This window comes from Canis lupus, chromosome 31 (assembly GCF_048164855.1).
Source record: "Canis lupus baileyi chromosome 31, mCanLup2.hap1, whole genome shotgun sequence".
NCBI classification, from domain to species: Eukaryota; Metazoa; Chordata; class Mammalia; order Carnivora; family Canidae; genus Canis; species Canis lupus.
The window spans coordinates 12531261-12550682 of NC_132868.1; the positions used below are offsets into that span (position 1 = coordinate 12531261).

The 19422-nt window shown below is 56.5% G+C and overlaps 1 long non-coding RNA gene across 2 annotated transcripts; it reads left to right on the forward strand.

The window, feature by feature from the left end:
- The first annotated feature begins 3927 nt into the window (after window positions 1–3927).
- LOC140622396 (uncharacterized) lies at window positions 3928–8955 on the forward strand. Of its 2 annotated transcripts, XR_012022166.1 has the most exons (4): window positions 3928–4160; window positions 5083–5425; window positions 6767–8002; window positions 8118–8955. It is a non-coding gene; the product is annotated as an uncharacterized lncRNA (long non-coding RNA). The 2 variants fall into 2 exon arrangements; XR_012022167.1 differs by lacking the exon at window positions 6767–8002.
- The last annotated feature ends 10467 nt before the right edge of the window (window positions 8956–19422 follow it).

A 19422-nucleotide genomic window follows, 5' to 3' on the forward strand; every position in this document is an offset into this window, starting at 1 on the left:
AGGTCTTGAATCTCACAGAAGCACCAGTACAAGCGGCAGCCTCCCCGGGAATGGCCAGCGACCCGGTACAGGTGCCCAGCCTCCACGGGGCAGGACTGTCCCACATGGGGAGCAGGGAGCACTCTCGGGGACCCCGTGGCTCCTCTGTGACCCCTGTGCTGGACCCCCAACTCTGTCCCCTGCCTCGCCTGCCCATGGGAAATGCCAATGTGGACTGGTCTCCTGCAGCCACCCTGCCAGGCCTGGGGCACACGTCCCGCCTGGTAACCCTGGGGACAGCCCAACTCCAGCTCCTGTGTGTGACCTGTGACCCCAGGGAGCTGATGGCACTGTGCGTGGGAGGCAACCCAGGGAAGCCCTCTGCCCCTGGGGCCTGACCTCACTTTGCACAGACTGCAGCATGTGGTCTCATGGGGCAGAGGCCAATGTCCACGATGGAGACGCGGTTGGGGAAGTTCCTGCTGCAGGCTCCTGGTGACTCAACCCAGGCCTCTGCCTGCCGTGGTGGCTGTGGACACCTCATTCCAGCTCCACCTCCAAGTCTGTACTTCCTTCTCCTGAGGACACCGGTCATATGGATTCAAGTCACGTGACCTCTCAACACCATCGTATCTGCAAAGACATTGCTCCCAAACAAGGTCACATCTGCTGGTTCCAGGTGGGCAGGAATTTGGAGGGACAGTATCCAACCCAGGTCAGGTGCGACCAACTTGTTGGCCATGTGGACAAGCCCTTGAACCCTGGGCTGAGCCCACCTTCCTGCCCCCGGCGCCTCTCTGCACAGCCCCCGCCGGCACACCTCTGTCTTCCTGGACCCGCCCTGCACTCTGGCCCCCCCACCAGGGAAGACACTCCCGGCTCATGTGCCCTGGAGGGGGGTCACATCCTGGCGCACACACACGCATATGCAGACACATGTGCACACACACACATGCACACATGTATACACGCATGCAAACATGCACAGACACAGCATGCACACACATGCGCATACACGTGCGCATGCAAACACATGCACTCAGACATGTGCACACATACAGATACATGCACATGTACATGAACACGTGCACACACACATGCACACATGTATACACACATGCATGCAAACATGCACAGACACAGCATGCACACACATGCGCATACACGTGCACATGCAAACACATGCACTCAGACATGTGCACACATACAGATACATGCACATGTACATGAACACGTGCACACAAACACATGCACACATGTACACACAGACACACACAAACATATGCACACATGCACCCAGATATATGCACACACAGATATGTGCACATACACACACACATGCAGACATATGCACATGCACACAGACATGCGTGCACACATGTACAGAGAGACACATATAGATGCCTGTATGCACATGGAGACACATGCACATGGACACGTGCACACAGACACACGTCCACACATGTATGCAAGACCCAGGCAGACATATATGCACATGCGCACACACACATGCACACACCGGGGCAGCCTCCTAGCAGAGTGCTCACCCACGCAGGGCTTTGTCATCTGAAACAGCGCTTTGTTCCAAAGACCTGCGGGAAGACAGAGGTATTAAATGCCCGTTGATGGGCTTCTGTGGCGGCTCCAAACAAACCGATTGCCGCGTGAACTGGTCAGAGTGGCAGAGAGAATATGGAGTAAGGACAATGGTTCAACAAGGAAATCAAGGAAATGTCTTGTTGCAACATTAGAGAGAGTGAAGAAGATCATGTATTAATTAAATAGGAGACTAAACAGGACAAACCTTTTGAACGGGAGACATAACATTTAAGAACAGAATCAACATGGCGGGTAAAGGTCGGAGAAGATCACGTAAGGCGCTCATAGTTGTGCTCTCCCATTTTCTTATCGATCAATATTACATTTTTTCCAGGCTAAAATGCAACAGCAGAGTTATTGCTGACCTTTCTCTCACCCTTGCATCGTGTGCACGGTCACAATAAAATAACAAATGACTTCATGGGCCACAGGGTTCGCAGACCCAGACCCAGGTGAGCTAAAATCTTCCTCAAAATCTATTTCATTCGAAAACAGGAAGAATGAGCGTCTGTACTAATTAGACACTGGAGAACACCCGAGCCTTTACAAATAAGTCACCACCTGAAAAAAGGCTTGTTACTGTGCCAGTGGCACACACGGGACCGACGGCCGGCCTCCCTGCTCGCTGGCGGGTGCCCTCGGAAGCCAGCAGCTGCCCCGACGTGGGCGCCCCTCACGGACTGGGCCTCTTCGAGCGGGGGTCTCCACGCTTCACTGGCCGCAGATGATCAGATCTTTCCTGTCGGAGAGATAATTTAAGTCACTGCCCCAAACCCTCCTTCCGAACGGGAGAGGAAGGGCCCACGTGAGAGGAGAGCCCACAGGGAGACCTGAAACCCTCCGGCGACGCCGGGATGGCCTATCCACGCTTCCACCGGTGTCGGGGGTTTGCTTGCCGGTCCAGGGCCTGTGTCTTCCATTTCACCTGCTCTGCTGGGAACAGCGCCAGCAGGCACACGCAGGTAAAAGGCAACCCAGGTCACATCCAAACAAATTTGGTTTGACCCACGTCGAGCAGGACGCCGACAGTCCCCCTACAACAGGAGCCTCGTGCTCCTGCGGAACTGCCAGGCCCCTGGCCCCCGCGTCAGGCCTCCCCTCCCTGCAGAAGCTCTGTCTCCAGGCACGAGAAGCCTCCCTTATTTCATGTGGCCTGTCCTCAAAGCGTTCCTGGTGTTCCTGGTAAAAGTGACAGGGACGTGAATCCCGAAGACTGTCTTTAACACATTTTTTTTTTATTCATAGTAATATAAAAATAATATCCCTGGTTTTAAAAAAAGAAAAGAAAAGATACGGATTTTCTTTAAATTTTGTGACAATTGAGCTGATATGGAAGCTTGGCTGTGTTGCGGGGAAGCATCAGCCCTGAGTCCCGTCAGGCCTCTGCAGACGGCACCGTGTTGGGGGGAGGGGGCGTGCTGTGATTCATACCCTGTATTATTCTCATGTGAGTAGTAAATTCACTTGATCCTCATACATTAAAATTTCTGTCTTATTAGTACAAAGACTATTTCGCATTTTGAAATGATCAATAAAATATTTTTAAGGAAACAGAGTTATTTTTTATATTATGCTCTACTAGTTTGGTTCTCCTTTAAACTGAGACTTCCAGTGGTGGCCGATCTTAAATCAAGTTTCTAAAGCCACCACGTGGGAAGATGATTTATCTGCCAAGTAGATATGGCCATTCACGGACATATCTTTCCTTTTTTGCACTGCAGAATTCAAGATGAGGCTAAAAGCAGCATTTTCCTTATTAAAATGGCTGAAATGCATTTGTTGCAGAGACTCTTAAGACTGTGTCCAAGCCCTGAGCACGTCAGATCGCCCTGCAGAAACGTGGGCACTGGAAGGCATGCTCACCATTCACGTGCGGTGCCAGCAAACCTCCGGCCGGGTCAGCACACGCCGGGGGGTCAGAAGCAGGCATTGGCACCCAGTCGGTCCCAGCCAGAGCCCCAGCCAGAGCCCAGCTTCCAGGGGCTGGAGGAGGACACTGGGCAGGGGGTGGATGTCCAGGCCTGGCACCACCTGCCCTCCCCTCAGCCTCCTGGCCCTGGGCAACCTGAGGGCCCCATGGAAGGCAGGCCAGGTGCAAACAGAGGCAGGTAGGGGTGGCCGCCTGCTGCCTGGGTCCTGGGGGAGGATTTGAAAGGACAGCCCTTTCCTCCAGGGGTCTGAGCACCCAGGAGGGTGTGTGGATGGGCCATGCCTGCTGGCCACACCCAAGTGTGGGGTGGCAAGCGGGTGTCACGGGGATCACGGCCCGTGCAGTACACACGGGGTGACTGTTGCATTGTGAGGCCCGCAGAGCAGGGAGCAGCAGTCACCAGGCTTTGTTGGGAGGGGGCCTTGCTACCAGAGGTGTCACCTCAGGGGGGCTGCTTGCAGGTGGCTGTCCTGGCTCCAGAAGGAGCATGCCCACTCCCCCAGTATGACTACAGCCTGGGCAAGGGGCACCCGCTAACCCCTGAATTACCTTGGATTTGGTGTGACTTGTGAGTATAGATGAAGAGTTCCATTTCCCCCTTCCTGCCCATGACGGTTACCCAGGGTGATGGAGGCTGGCTCAGCTGATCCAGGTGAGAACTGTTACTTCGGGTTCTGAGGCCTGAGCTGAGTCCCACGGGACGACTGCCAGGCGTCTGCTGTGGCTCCTGTGTCATGCCCGTGGCAGCAGGATGTGTGCACAGGGGCCCTGGTGGAGGACAGCAGGGGAGTGAAGAGGGACAGGGCACCCCTCCCCGGGAGCGCAGGGGGTCCCACGGGGGCAAAGGGGACAGGCACTGCCACGGCAGCCACTGCCCTGGACATCAGCTGCCACCTGCTGCCCCAAGGGAAGCAGGAAAGACTAAGACACTAGCGCCAGGGTGGGCAGGGGAGAAGCAGCGGATCCTCAGAGGAATCGGCCCGTGTGGGTAGGAGAGGCATGCCCACACGTGGGGGCTCAGGGGTGCACGGACCACCCTTACCCAGGACCAGTTAGGACCATGGTGCCAAGGCCGGAGTCCAGGCCCAGGGCAGTTGCACTTGCCCCTGCAGGCCGGGGGTCACTGGGAAACCACAGCCCTGGGTGCCGGGTTTCTAACCATAAGAAAACGTTTAGGGAAAATCATCTTCCTCAGCCAAGTTCACTCACGGAGTGAAGAAAATCTGCAAAGAAAAGCAGAAGACTTTAAATCGTGAATTTCTTTTAGCTAAAAATAAGATTGAATGCTGGGAATCCAAATGATGAAAGGCACTAAATAAACCAGGAAATAAACCACAATTTCTCCATCACATAGTTTTATTTTTTACATAAAATTGGGATTTCGTTGATAAAGGTTTATCTTCCAGCCACAAAACATCTACTTCAGTATATATATTTTTTTAACCCTAAAATCTGGGTGGAAACTGTTTGTTCTATTTACAGACTAAAAGAAGGGTCTCATGAAGCATCATGTTTACCCAGAGAATGTGCCTTAAAAAAATAAAGACATGTTATCTCACGATCCTTCTTCACAGGATTGCTGAGGGCTGAGTTTGCAGGTCCCACCCACCACGGCTCGCAGGGGGCGCAGGCGATCGGAGCACCAGCCCAGGACGCATGGCCCGCACCACCCACGCACGGCCTCCCGCGGTAGCCACCCCGCGTCGGGCGGATTTCACCGCGATCACAGAAACAGGAAAGCCATCCGAACTCTGAACAGTGATTCCCACGCGGTGACATTCTGCGTGTCTGAGAAGCCGTGTCAGGGTTTGAAGAAAGTGCCAGCAGAGTTCACAGTTGGGACTGAGAAAGAGATGACACATAAACACGTCCGTATTTTGTTTCAGACGTGACATTTCACCTTGGAGCGCACAAACGGTGAGAATTCGCAGGTCGCGGTTTTTGTCTGGCCTCTCTGAGGACCTGCCGAAAGGATGAGGCGCCTGTGACATCATCTCAGGCCCATCGGGCAGCAGCAGCGTCTCCCGCACCCCGGCCCCCGCGCGCAGTGCCCGGGGCCCTCCCCATCTCCTGCCCATTACCCTGCAGTCTCCGCCGCTGCCCCCAGACCTCACGGTGGCCCCGAATCCCCACACCCTGCAGGCCTTCCCGCACCCCAACCCAGGGCCCGGGGGACCCTGCATGTGCGCGGTACCTGCTGGATCGACCTCCCTCTTGCGATAACGTTCCAGTAGCCGAGGAAACAGCTCGCTGGCCCTCATTTTTAATGACATAATGAAATCTCATTTTTAATTACCTGAACAAAAACGTTTCAAGTCCATCAGATCGCCTCTCATGCCGGCAGAGGTATTAACGGGCTCCAGAACCAATTACCTACATTTCCCTTTTACTTATTGCAAATGTGACCTTTTGTGAGCGTGTGATTGCGAGGCTCCCGCTGTGAGTGGGTATCCGTCCGGCTCGGAGGCCCGTCGCCCCGCAGTCAGGATGCCCTTCGTTCCCACCCTCTGATGGCTGGAGGACAGGTCGGTGTCTGAGACCCTGTGCCGTCAGGACAGGGACCCACAGCCAGATGGCCCTCGTAGTGACAACTCCTAACACTCACGACACGGATGGAGACAACCACTTACCATCCGCAGGGGGAAAGGAAAGCCATGCTCTGCATGTGCGGCGGGAACCATGGCGACCAGTGTGGCTGTGTGGCCGTGTGGTGGGGCAGGGGCAGGAGTGGTGGGCTTGGGTCAGAGCAGAGTGCTCAGGCTCCCTTCGAGCTGCCCCCACATCCCCTTCCCCGCTGTTTGGGAGAAGGCCTGCAGGGAGGGCTCCTTTGGGAGCAGAAGTGGAACCCAGAAACCAGGAGGGGCTGCGGGCTCATCGAGTGAGCTGCACGCCTGGGCCAACCTGCCTGCACCCTCAGGTTGCCTCCCCCACTGAGTGCTGCACAGGGGACAGAGGGCACCCTCCAGAGGCAGGCTGAGCAGGCAGGGGCCGGGGCCTTTTGACTGTCCAGAGGTGCCCCCCCTCCCGTGAATCTGGACCATCAACACAGCAGGGTTTCTGACAGTGGTCCAGCCCCTGCCTTTCCTCCCGCATTTGGGGGAATGGAGAACGCACCGGGCACTGAGGCCACAGCCAGGGCGGCAGCAGGGGAGGCACTTAGCTGCACCTTCCAGCTGGAATGGGAAGTAGGTTTTCTTGGGTGTCACGTGAGGTCACCGACCAGCACGGCTCATGCCTCAACTGCGTCTCTTCCTGCAGGAAACTTTCCCTATCAGAGTGTCCACACCGAGTGGCAAAGTCCTGACGCCAGCAAACTTGTGGAAACCACCCCCTCGCAGCCAGGGCTGCCTCTAGGGCACACGATGGCCATTCCAGCCACAAAACAAGCCGCACTGATTAGCACAGGCGCCATAACTCACTCTGAGTATGCAGATGTGTATGCAAAGGGAAGAGGCCTACCCACGGGGAAGATAAAACTCAATTAGCAGGAGCGTCAGCAATATCCCTGAGGGTAATAAAGCGCCTCCCGCCGCTGCCTGCCACCCACTGCCCGCCGCCTGCCACCTGGGGGAGAGGCCCAGAGTGATTGAAACCAGCAGCCCCTGCCAGCCGCCAGCCCCCCGGAGAGTGAGGAGCTTTTCTCCAGGTGGAGGCCGGGGCCCAGGACCGTGGCCGGAAAGTTCACTGCCTCCAAAGTAAAAGCTCTGGCGGAAGAAGAGCAGGTGGGCTGGGAGGGTGTCAGGGACAAGGGGCTGTCACCAAAGGCACGCGACTCCCAAGCTGGCGAAGGCGCAGGGAGAGGCCACGGTCCCTGCTGCTCTGCGTGACCACCCGGCCTCCCCGTTGGCCCCCTGAACACAGGCCACACTGGAGAGGGGTCGGGACTGGGGACGGGTAAGAGGCAGGCCATCTGCAGCACACAGAGGGGACTTTGCTTTGGGCCCCATGGGCAGTGGACCCCCGTCCTGGCCTGTCCGCTGTGCCCAGGAAGCGCCGTTGGCTCAAGGTCGGGGGGCCAGGCTCCCATCAGCTCACCAGCCAGCTCCTCAGAGCCCAGGGTGGGGTTTTCCCCCTGGAGAAGCGGCTTTGTCCCCCATCTGTCCCTGTCCCCCGTCTGTTCTGCCTGAGCACCACCTCCTGCAGGTGCCAGCTACTTCCAGTGGACAGGCCTGGGCTCCGCACACCCATCCCCACGGAGGCCCCGCACCGGGGTGATCCAGCCCTCAGCTTGCTCCTCTGCCTCTGGAAATTCAGGATGGGCCCCACCCTGGAACAGTGTTCATGGCCTCCTGCTGTCAGTCGGCGGCTCACCTGCTGGTACAGGAGGAGCACTGTCCACAGGAAAGGACCAGAGATGGATGTAGGCAGACTAGCCTGGGGGCAGGAAGCCGGGGCACAGGGCCAGGTGCTGGGTCACCCTCAGAAACCCACCTACAGGGGCCCACAGCCAGCCGGTGCACCCAAGACCCACAGACCCAGCCCAGCCCAACTCCAGTAAGTCAGAGGCTTCACGCCCCGGCCACCAATGGGGGTGGTTTTTCATAGGGTGTCCCCGTGGGAAGTGAAAGCTGACGCCCGCCCAAAGGAGTCTTCCCTTCCTTTACTGCAGAGAACACAGCTCCGTGCTCGTACACCTGTGGGGAAGAGGATTCTCTGTGTGAGGAAGGAACCCGCCAGCAGCGCCCCGAGCCAGGACGCCCAGGGAGGTGACCCTGACGTCCCCACCCGGCTTGGTCCTCCGCTAGAGCTTCAGCTGCTCTTCCTGCGTTAAATCTGCATCACGGTCGTCCTGCAAGGCAGACATCACCACAGCAAGTAGAGCGTTCTGACCTGGGTGGAGTGACCCCGACCTTTGTACCAGACCCATGAGGTCAAGGTCAAAGTGCTTTTGGGGAAATAAATCATATAACCTTTATTTTAATGACATTTATGCCAAATAAATTAATGCATTGCTCATTGTTGGCCAGATAAGTGCAACGGGGGGTGTGTGTGTGCAAACTTAGGAGCACATCAGAGAATCCTGTGGCGTGGGCACAGCAGCCCCGGCCCCTGGCGAACACGTGGCGAGGGGCCCCTTTGGTTACTGTGCCTCTTGTGTCCGCTGTTAGGCAAGTTGGCGTAGGAGAAAGGTGCTTCCTACTGGACGTGGTGAAATCTGACTGCCGCCCAGATCCCAGCGGCCAGCACTCCCCTTCTGCGAGGAGGCTGTGTGGTGCGGTGGCCCCCACGCTCGGAGAGTGCCCGGCCACCCTGGGGAGCACCTGGTCTTCTGCGCGGTGGCCACGTGCTGCTCCCCACACCCAGGTGCTCCCTCATCCAGATGTGGACAAAGTGGAGACTCGGGGAGAGAAAGGCGGCCCTCACAGGCGCAGCCCCCACACCTCGATCCCAGATGCCAACACACTTCCCTTTGTGGCTTCTGTCCATGGCTGGTCGCTGTATGGGAAGTTAAGACAGGTCACATAAAAATGTTTATTAATTCATTCAAAAATAAAAACAAATCCATTACATGTTTACGTAAGTAGCATACGTTTTATTGGAATTATTTTTCAAGAAAAAGAGTGAAAGGAGTGGCACTGTTTTACATTTCTCGCATCTCTATAATGTCTGGCTCAGTAGCCGACAGCCCAGGGCTCGTGTGGTCTGTGCACAAATGCAGCGTTGGGTGAGGTACACCAAGAAAACCGAGCCCCACGCAGATACGCGGTTGGAGAAGAAAGGTGCACGCTCACGGTATTTTCAGATAATGTGGGTTATTCTTTGATATCATACCCAAACTCAACAAGTTAGAGTTTCCTAAAGCTTCATCATAAAATAGAAATCTGAAACCCCATTAGTACTTCTGTATTGTGTTAGAATCCCCTGGTCTAGCTTGAACTTTAAGTGTGTCCTTCATCCATGCGTAATCTTGTAACCACCTGCATTGGTCGTTAGCAAATTATCGGTTTATTCAGCTAAACAGAACTTCCAGGCGTCTATATGTTCTGTTTTACAACATGAGCGAATCACATCTTCCACATGCCCTTCGGCGTCCTCCACGGAGTCTGAGCGCAGGGAAACCTCCACGGCTGTCAGGGCTTTCCAAGTTCTGCTATTTGTTTGGAAGCGCAGGGTTTTGACAAGAGCCCCGTCCACCACGCTCCTCGAAGGGCTCATCCAACTTCCTCTGGCTTCCTGACCCATCGGCACCAACATTCAGCGTTTCTCCCCGGGAGGCGGTGCTGCGTGAGAGGAGCGCTGAGCCCAGCTCCGGGCCTGGCTCGTGCTCAGGACGACACCCCGGCATGGGGCCCCCATGTGCTCCCGTCCCAGCAGGCCCACGGTCAGCGTGGTTGCGCGTCACCCAGTGCCTCTGGGTGGCACAGGGGCTATGCGCGCCAGGGAGCTTGGCGTCCTCCCAATTGTCAGCAGGTTGACGGCCGTGACTTCTCTGTCAGGGTGGACCCCGGCACTATGAGAAAGCAAATGATGCCCAAGCTGGGCGACAGTGCCCCCCCTGGAATCCTGGGACCTCGTTTGGAAATAAGGTGTTTGTAGATGCGATCAGGCTAAGATGGACCCCAAATACAGTGACCACGTCCCGCAAGGAGAAGGGGTCCCCAATGTGCAGACACACAACAATGTGTGTGGGAAGACGAGGCCCCATACACCAGGCACACCAAGGATTATCAGGGGCCAACACGGGACGCCGCAAGAGGCCGGGGCACAGCCTCCCTCAGGGGCTCCAGAAGGACCACCTGCTGACCCCTCTACCTATGAGCCCTAGCCTCAGGACCTGGGACAGAATGAACTCCCGCGGCCCCACGGCACCCGGGCTGTGGCCGTGTTATGTGTTATGGCAGCCACAGGGAACTCAGGGAACACGTAAGAATTACTGCGACAGTCCCAGGAGCATGGGCACCATGCTCAGAGGACCGCTGCCACGGATGCGCCCTGTCGTCTATGGGGTCGCTCCTTAGAGGAGGTGTTCTAAGTCCTCGTCGCCCACACGGGGTGAACATGGGGCCTGATATGTTTCCATCACGTTGACAACAGCCCGTGTGGCTCCAGGGAGAATCCTTACGAAGGGCCTTGCTGGGCATCTCCGACGAGCACCAACATCTGATTCTCTGCCGCAGGGGCCGGGGACAGGGTAGCATTTGAGGAGCTTCACGGTCTCTCATGTATCCTGCTCAGGGCTTTCCCTCCTCCCCCGATGAAGTGCGACAGGGCTTAGTGCCACCATAGAGGCACACCCCAGGTCACGGGGAATCACTTGTTCAGTCTCCCACCCACCCCAGGGGCAGGTACGATGCCCTGCTCCAGGTGCAGAGAATGGCAGTGAGGTGCATGCTGGCAGAAGACCAACAGGTGACAGTAAGTCACAGGACATCTGGCAACAGAAGTGGGAGGAGAGGGAGTGTAGCATTAAAATGCCCGCGTGATTCCGCCGCACTCCTGCTGCCCTGGGTAGCCCCTGGCACTGTCTCGTGGGACTGGACAGAGGCCGCGTCCACCCCTGAGGCCCCTTAGGGGAAGCGATCGTGGTGAAGAGGCCCTGGAAGTAATTCCTCGAGGAATGTTTCATGTCACAAAATTACAAGTACCGTGTGTCATGTGCAAAAACACACGCAGCAAGGTGAATGACTGCCCTTCCTTCCGAGCTCACCTCCCCTGGAGGAGCCTGTTAATGACACCCCCACCCCGAGCTCCCAGCTCCTGCACGAGCTGTGTGTGGTGGGACGTGACCCTCGCCAAACGCTCTGTGCTGACCCCGCACGTGCCCCATTTCTTGTGATGACCCTCCCAGTGGCCGCACTGCCCAGCCTCACAGAAGGAGAAGCCACCCCAGGAACCCCTAGCTTCCCTCTGAGGCTGTGGCACCCACGCTGAGGCCTCATCAGACTCCCAGTCACCGAGAAAGCCCAGTCCTCCAGGTGCCCTTCGCCCTTGGCTGCCTCATGCGCCAGCACCAGGGGAGTGAGGGACAGGCGAGGCTCAGACCGACTGGTCCAGTCAGGGCAGCACTTCCTCCTGAGAGGGGCCAGAGGAGAACCCCTCTCCCCAGTTACAAGGCTGGCTTCACACAAAGGTGCTCTGACGAACACTCGTCTCCGCAGCCAGCCATGTGCAGACCCAACCGCAGCCCAGGGCACATGGAAAACTCTGAGCCTCGGAACAGGCTGAGAACCTCCAAGTCTGCATTATTTAAATTGGCTGTCTACCAAAATCCTAACCTGATTTATTTCTCTCTGTCTTTCTAAAGTGTCTTTTGAAACAGACCTCTCATTTCCTCTATCAATCCATCTATCCAGCCAGCCAGCCAGCCAGCCAACTATCCATCCATCCATTTATCCATCCATCCATCCCTCCATCCCTCCATCTATCCATCCATCCATCATCCATCCATCCATCCATGTTATCCATCCATCATCTACCCATCTATTCATCCTTCTATCCACCCATCCATCCATCCATGCATCCATCTATGCATCCATCTATCATCCTCCATCCATCATCTATCATCTATTTATCTATCCATCCATCTATCCACATTATCCATCCATCATCTACCCATCCATCCATCCATCCATCCATCCATCCATCCATCCATCCACATGCCCATCCATCCATCCACCTATCTATCATCAACCATCAACTGTCCATCCATGGGGTGGATCTACCAGACTGTAGTCAGAAGAGGGACTTCTAAGCCATGGATGTCTGCTGCTCTGGCAACTGACAGTGCAAGGTCCCCAGATGAGTCATCCCCCTGCTCTGCAGGGCCTGGCCATGTGCCTACAGATGGCCTGTTCCTTGAGTTTCAAGGCCTTGGCCACCAAACAAATGCAGTGCCTACCCCATGAGCAGTCAGCCACTTCACAAGCACATCTGAGTGCTGGCCAACTTAATTCTTTAGCTTTCTGTGTTTTGGTTTCCCATCCCCAACTGTTGAATTTAGTTGGAAATTTAGGCTAATTCAGACCCAACGAGAAGATGGGAGAGAATCGCCCTCACTTCTCACAGAATCTCCTGAACAGGCTCCTCGCTTCTCTGCCTACGTGCTGTTGTTGGCACACCTGTGGGATGGCTCCTGATCAGAAAAGGTGCACGCTGCCCCGGGAGTAGGAGTGGTCACAGGCTCAGCTTTCAGGTTTTGTTTTCTGACCAGTATGTCACAGCTGCTCAGAGCCACTGGACTCAGATGACTCTCCTCCTGGGGTGGGAGTGGGGGGGGGTGTCCCATGTTGAAATCTAGTGCTTCAACTGCATGCTGTAGAGTGTGCTGTGTGTTCCCACCACCTCGGCCTATGTATGGAAACTCCAGGCAACCAGAAGAACGGCCATCTCCCTTTAGAACTCATGAGCTCAAGAGAGAAATCCCTGCAATGCCCATGTTTCTCTAATAAAACTCCACTTCACCCTTAAATTGTCCTTTCATGCAGGTAAAGAGGGACACATGTTCTCCCTCCTGCATCCAGGAACCTTAAGGGGAACTTATTCTCTGAACAGTTGGCAGCATTTGAAAGTGATGCCTCAAGACAGGACACAGGAACACCTTCATGTTCGCTGCTTTCACCTCCTCCACCCATGGAAACCACTCCTGCCTGACACCGGGCATCGCGGCCCCTGCCTCTGGGCACCCCTGAGGCCTGGGAAGGGTGCCTGGACCCAGTGGGGCCCCACCTCGCACTGCTTCCCAGGCCCTCTTGGGGAGAACTGCCTGCCTTTCCCATCTCTCCAGCCTGGTGCCAGTCCAAGCTTCTTGGGCCAGAGAGCTGACCCTCCCCCAGGCCTCTGATCCCCAGAAGGTGGTGGGCCCACCTTGCCTGGAACATCCTCCTGGTCAGCCCCCGCTGTGCACACCCACACCCACGAGGGGCTTACTTCGTTGGGAAGAGGTAGGAAGTGAGCATGTGCAGAAGCAGGCCTCAGAGAGGACAAGGGCCTCAGACAGCAGGGCCTGGGGCTGAGACACTTCCTCTGCCAGCAACTGCCCACAGGAGCAGGTGAGGGACCATGGGGGGGGACCCTCTGGAGAGCCCAGGCCAGGTCCCTCCAGGAGAATGGGTCCCCTCCTAGTCGCCGTGTCCGGGCTTGAGAGGCTTCGCTGGCTGCTCCATCTAGGGTGGGCTGCAGGGACAGGAGGGGAGACCAGATGAGGGCCAGCGGAAGGACAGGGGTGGAGGGAAGGAATGGGCCACAGGAGACACAGAGCTTACGGACCTTTCTGCCCCTCCGTGGGGTCCCAGCTGAGCCCCTCCTGACCAGGGGCTGGGTGAGGGGTTGGGAGGGTCACCTGTGTCTCCCAGCGTGAGCTGCAGGATGGGCCCCTGAAGGGATCCGCACTCACTGCTGGATGTCCCCACACTCAAGGGAGTGGGATATTACATAACAAATAGAATGGCGAGACGCAGAGGTACCCAATTCTACTTCTGGGTGTGCACCTGAGAGCACGGACAGCAGGCTCTCGAGGACAGCTTTCTGCTCCCATGTGTGGAAACACGGTCACAGCAGACAGGGCTGATGCAGCCCAGGTGTCAGCGACAGGGGAACAGGTGAAGACACTGGGGCGTGCATGCAATGGGGTGTCATCCAGCCCCCAAAGCAGGCCGATGCTGACAGTCATATAGTCACCTTTGTGCTCAGTTATATACTCACACTCATGCTCACACTCATACACTTACCTTTGTACTCGTGCTCATACTTACATACACATTCATGCTCACATTCATGTTTACTTGTTTGTGCTCATGCTTATACTCGCACTCACAGTCATATAGTCATTCATGCTCACATTCACACTCACACTTGTGCTCACACTCATACTCAGCCACAGTCACACTCATGCTCAGTCATATATCCGTTTGTGCTCACACTCACCCATGTGCTCACACTCAGTCATACACTCATGTTTGTGCTCACACTCATGCTCACACTCACACTTGTGCTCACACTATCATATGGTCACATTTCTGCTAATACACACATGCTCGCATTCAGTCATCTGCTCATGTTTATGTTTACATTCATGCTCACACCCACACTCACATTCACACTCATGCTGAAGCCCACATTGGTGTTTATTCTTGTGCTCACACTCACACCCCACCCCTCTGCATGGGGTCCTGTGCCCTCCTCACACAGGTTTCCCCACTAGGACCCCACACCTGGCCCAGGGTGTTGAGGGAGGAGCAGAACCCAAGAACTAAGTGAACCAAGTGAAAGGCATTAAGAATTGACAGCAGGTTTTGCTTTTTTCCGTTTACTTAGGATTTTAATGCCAATTTAAACTAATGTAAAGTCATCTCTCAAACACATCTTTTTCTTCTGATCTCAAGTGATTTTATTTTCTCCCAGTCTGAATGCTACAGCAGGCTGAATTTCAAAACCCTGCATCACTCTCTAAGCCACAGTAAGAAAGTGCAAACGTACCAGGCAGTGGCTTCAAAGGCGGCCACCTCATGAGCGCATATGCATGTGTGTGCCTGTGTGGTGTGTGTGCACCTGCGTGTACGTGTGGCTATGTGTGTACATGTGTGTGTGTGCATGTGGCTGCGTGTGCACGTGGCTGTGTGAACGTGTGTGTGGCTGTGTGTGCACATGGCTTCTGTATGCACACATGCATGTACATGTGGCTGTGTGGTGTGTATGTGCACATCCCTGTGTGTGCATGTGGCTGCGTGGTGCCAGAGACAGAGAAGGACAGAGACAGAATGACACAGAGAAAGAAATTTAAATCAGCGCTCAAGCCAGTGAGTACTCCTCTAAATAAAATATTTACCATATTTACAGCCTGGCTATTCATGCGTGAGCCCTGCACACTTGGGCAAGCCAGGCCTTGCTCAGCTCCCGGGGGTTGCACAGTGTGGGGCGGGTGGGCGGTGGGGTGTGGCTGCCGCCACTCACCTGTAGGAGGGACGTGGCTGAGACTGGCCAGGGTGCGAGGCCTTCACTCGATGGCTCAGGGACGCGGGGCCTGACGGGTGTCTGAAATCTGACTCTAACTCAGGACACAGCAAAGATTCCTCAAGACGCAGTGTCCTCCTTCGTGAAATTAAGATATTTAACTGGGTGGTTTCACTGTTGATGCAAGATCTTTATAAAAGTCACGCTTGCATGGGAACCTGAGAAAAACACAGATAATAAAAACAAGAGAGGACACCATTTGGGTTTTTAAAAGGTCAGTGGCTATGATGGAGAGCGTTTCTTTCTTTTGCTTTTTCTGGAACTCAAGCAACATTAAAAGCTACAACCTCCTCAGATCTTCTGCTTAAACGCTGTAGCCATGATGTACATTCTGTGAACGTGAGGACCACACCTGAGGTCAGGGAGCGGCACGCGTCTGGCCAGGGCAGGGGCCCCTTCCCTCGCCCACAGCCCCACAGCAGAGCCGCGGGGTTCAGCCCCAAGCACACACATTCTCCATATGAAGAACTTCCCTTGAGTTCTGCAGGACTGCCCTTCCAAGCGAAGGTCACAGTCTGTGGTCCTGGGGCGTCAAGGACCAGGACCTGGATGAGAGAGTGCGTCCTGCCACATTTAATACTGGGAGGGCGCCAGAGGGGTGATGCCGACACTCGGAAGCAGGACTTGACCTCGGACACAGGTGCCCACCGAAACGAAAGTACCCAGGGACCATTTTTACAAAGGTTTCTGACAAATGATAAGGACATCATGATTGGAGCTTTATTTAACAGGGAACACAGATGGATCAGGAAAACCAGCTATAAACCAAGATGCTGGGCTGGAAGATCCCACGGTGAGACAGGAATTTGCCCAGGAGATTTCAGAGATGCTCTCAGCATCCGCTTGGTCCAGTGAGGAAAGAAGGGCCCTGCTGTCCGTCTATCTCCTGACCCGGGAGCTAAAATCTTGTCCCCCCTTTCTGGGTGGGCCTGGGATGGGCGACAGCAGAAGCTAGGAGGTGCAGTCGGTGGGGTCCACCCTGATCCCAAAGCCCACGGGACACCTCCCACACCTCCCCTTCCCCTCAAATGGAAAACCTGCCTCCAGGCCTGTTCAATCAGCTCAGTGGGGGTGGGGGGAGCAGAGATCCCAGGGTGGGGGGGTGGGTCTAGGACTTCGGGGGAGTGAAGCCGAGCCTGAGCCATGCGGGGGTGGGGACACGGGACGAGCCTCAGGGCGCCACATCTCCTTCTTCCACACACCTCTGCCTCTCGCCAGCCTCCTGACCCCGCCGGGTGACACACTTCCAGCGGGAACCAGTGTCTCTGCACACACTACATCCTCTGAACCACAGGGACCGCAGATGCTGAAAGCTCATCCTCTGACTCCAGAAACAAGGTCTTCCATGTTCCCAGCCAGATTAGAGAAGGCCACAGAGAATGACAATGCCCAGCGCCGTCCAGGCGGCAGGTAAAAGCTCATGTCTACCCACAGGAGGGTCCCCTAGGAATCCCCAGAGCAGAGGCACCAGCGTCCTTGCGCTTCCCCCCACGTTCCCGGACGCCACGATCCGCGGGCAAGTCCTATCCCACAGTCCCAGCAGGATGCGGGAGCCGGAGCTCCCTGCGTAGCCACGAAAAAGACTCAAAACAATGGCAGAGGAGAATAAAATTATCCCTAAACTACATGATTTATGCCAGGCAGGCAGGCAAAGGGGAGTCGCGGCACAGAGACCAGGTAAACCCAACAGGAACCAGCAGCAGGTGGTGAAACCAGCTCGGAAGGCATCACGAAGGGGCGCCATGCAAAGGGGAGCCAGACGCCAGTGGACAAGTGTGTGAGTGGACGTCCGGTGATGTCAAGGCCCAGCAGTCGGAGAACACTGTTCACCAACGTACGTCCACACGATGGACGGCTGGTCAGGCTGAGCCCAGGGCCAGAGACCAGGGCTGGGTGCACCCGGATACCGCCTGGGGGGTGACCCCAGCACATCCGTCCCTGGGGCCGGTCTGGCCCAACGTGTAGACAATGGAGCATGGTTAGAATGGGCGCTGGCCCAGAGCCCACCCCCGGCTTCCCTTCCCACTGGCCACCCCTTGGAAGGCCTCCATGCCCCCGCCCCTCTGCACACCCAGAGGCTACGATGCTATCTGGGGCCAAAGTCACACATGGTCCCATTAGTCATCGCTCCCAGTCAGACTACTTTATCCTCAGGCCTGACCTCTGTCCCCGCTGGCTGGCAGCACATGGTCACCAAAGCACCAGGAAGGCCCGGAAGGGGCAGGGCTGCCAGGGTGTTCAGGAGGGAGGGGGCCTGGGTGCAAGAGCACGCTGGAGGTATGTGGGGGGCCTTCCTAGCAGCCAGGATCAGGGGCCGGTGGGTTTGGAAGGGTCCAGAAGAGGGGCTTCCAGCAAAGGCAGGAGGCCATGCTCCGGGCCGTGCGGTGGCACACCTGCACCTGCCAGGCTGCGCCACGCGGGGTGATGTCCAGAAGCGAAAGAACGTGCGCTGGGCCTCAGGCCACAGCCGTCCTGAGGGGAGCTCCCAGCACTCACCCCACACCGATCCCAGTAGTGCCCCAGCCGCTCCTGGACCACGGCTTCTCGCTGACCGCCCGTCAAACCAGAGGGACACACGGCATCACAGTCCAACAAGATGGCAATGGCGCCCACACTGGGGACCGTCTGATTCTCACACACCCCACGAGTGCAGCCATCCAGGGCAGAGGCCGCCCCCAGAACTCAGGCAGGGCCACTGCTTGCCCGGCCCCCCGCCCCCGGCCCCCCGTGGCTTCCCAGGGTGGCTCTGCTCCTGATGTCACTCACGTCCCAAACCTCTCCTTGATCCCACGCGTCCCCTGAGTGTTCCCATCAAATCGCTGGCGACACAGAGGTCAGTACTTCCCACCCTGATGCCATAGTCCCAGAGTTGGGATGGTTCCCGCTGCCCCGTCAGATCAGCTCACCCCAGTGGCCGCCACATCCAGCTCCAGGCGGGCCGCGCTGCCTGCAGACGTGGTGCACAGGGGAACCACGTGCTGCCCCTCCGCTGGCACGCCGCCAGGCACTGGGCCCTGAGCCCCAGACGCACCCGCATGCCCACAGCTCCCCCAGTGGAAGGTCTTTGTCGCCTGCACGCTACGGATGAGGAACGGGGCCACTTTCACCACCAGCCACTAGCAAGCCAGGCTGGAGTCCAGCTCCGCCCCACCGCGAGGGTGGCGCTCTAATGGGGTTGTGTCTCCCTAAGGCCCGGCTCGGGACCCCCGCCTTGTCAGATGGGGGGTGGACATCTAGCAGGCTGTGGATGTTCAGCCCCCAGAGCCTCGAGCCAGGTATGCCCTGAGGGTTCCTGGACAGGGGAACACCCTGCCGCTCCTGGGCCAGTGGTCAGGTCCATGTGCACAAGGCCAGCGAGGACGACACACGAGGCCGTGGGCTTGCTGCCCTTGCGTGTCTGTGTGATGTCCCTGCGAGGGTGAACACTGGCTCTCTCTGCTGGAGCTCCTAGATTAGGGGTGCCAGAAATCCCCAAAGAGAAACGTCCAACAGGAAAAAACGCAAATATTATGAAACAGGAAGAGTTCACTGTGTGGGAGACGGTTCTGGAACTCGCAGTTGGCCGGCCGCGGCGCCTTTCCATGCTGGACAGCTGGCGTCCACCCCTCCTGCCTCGTGCAACAGGACAGTCCAGTCCCCAAAGCAGATCATCTACATACAGATTAAGTTGTTAAAAGGCTCCTAATCCATATTTTATACGACTCGGTGTGCTTGGAGAGCGGCCAACTGGAAGGTAAGTGGGTCACACACCATCATTTAAATTATAAGTAATTGCATGAAAACGGAATTTAAAATCTCCCCGTGTCTAATAAATCAGTACCGTGATGCTGACCCTGGGCTCTGAGGACCCGCGCGGCCGCTCAGTGCAGAGGGGTGGCCCACAGCTGGGGCGGTCGGCAGTCACGCCCGGAGCTCCCCCTGGGTGCAGACACCCTGCCGGCCAGGCCCACCCAGCAGGAGCATCC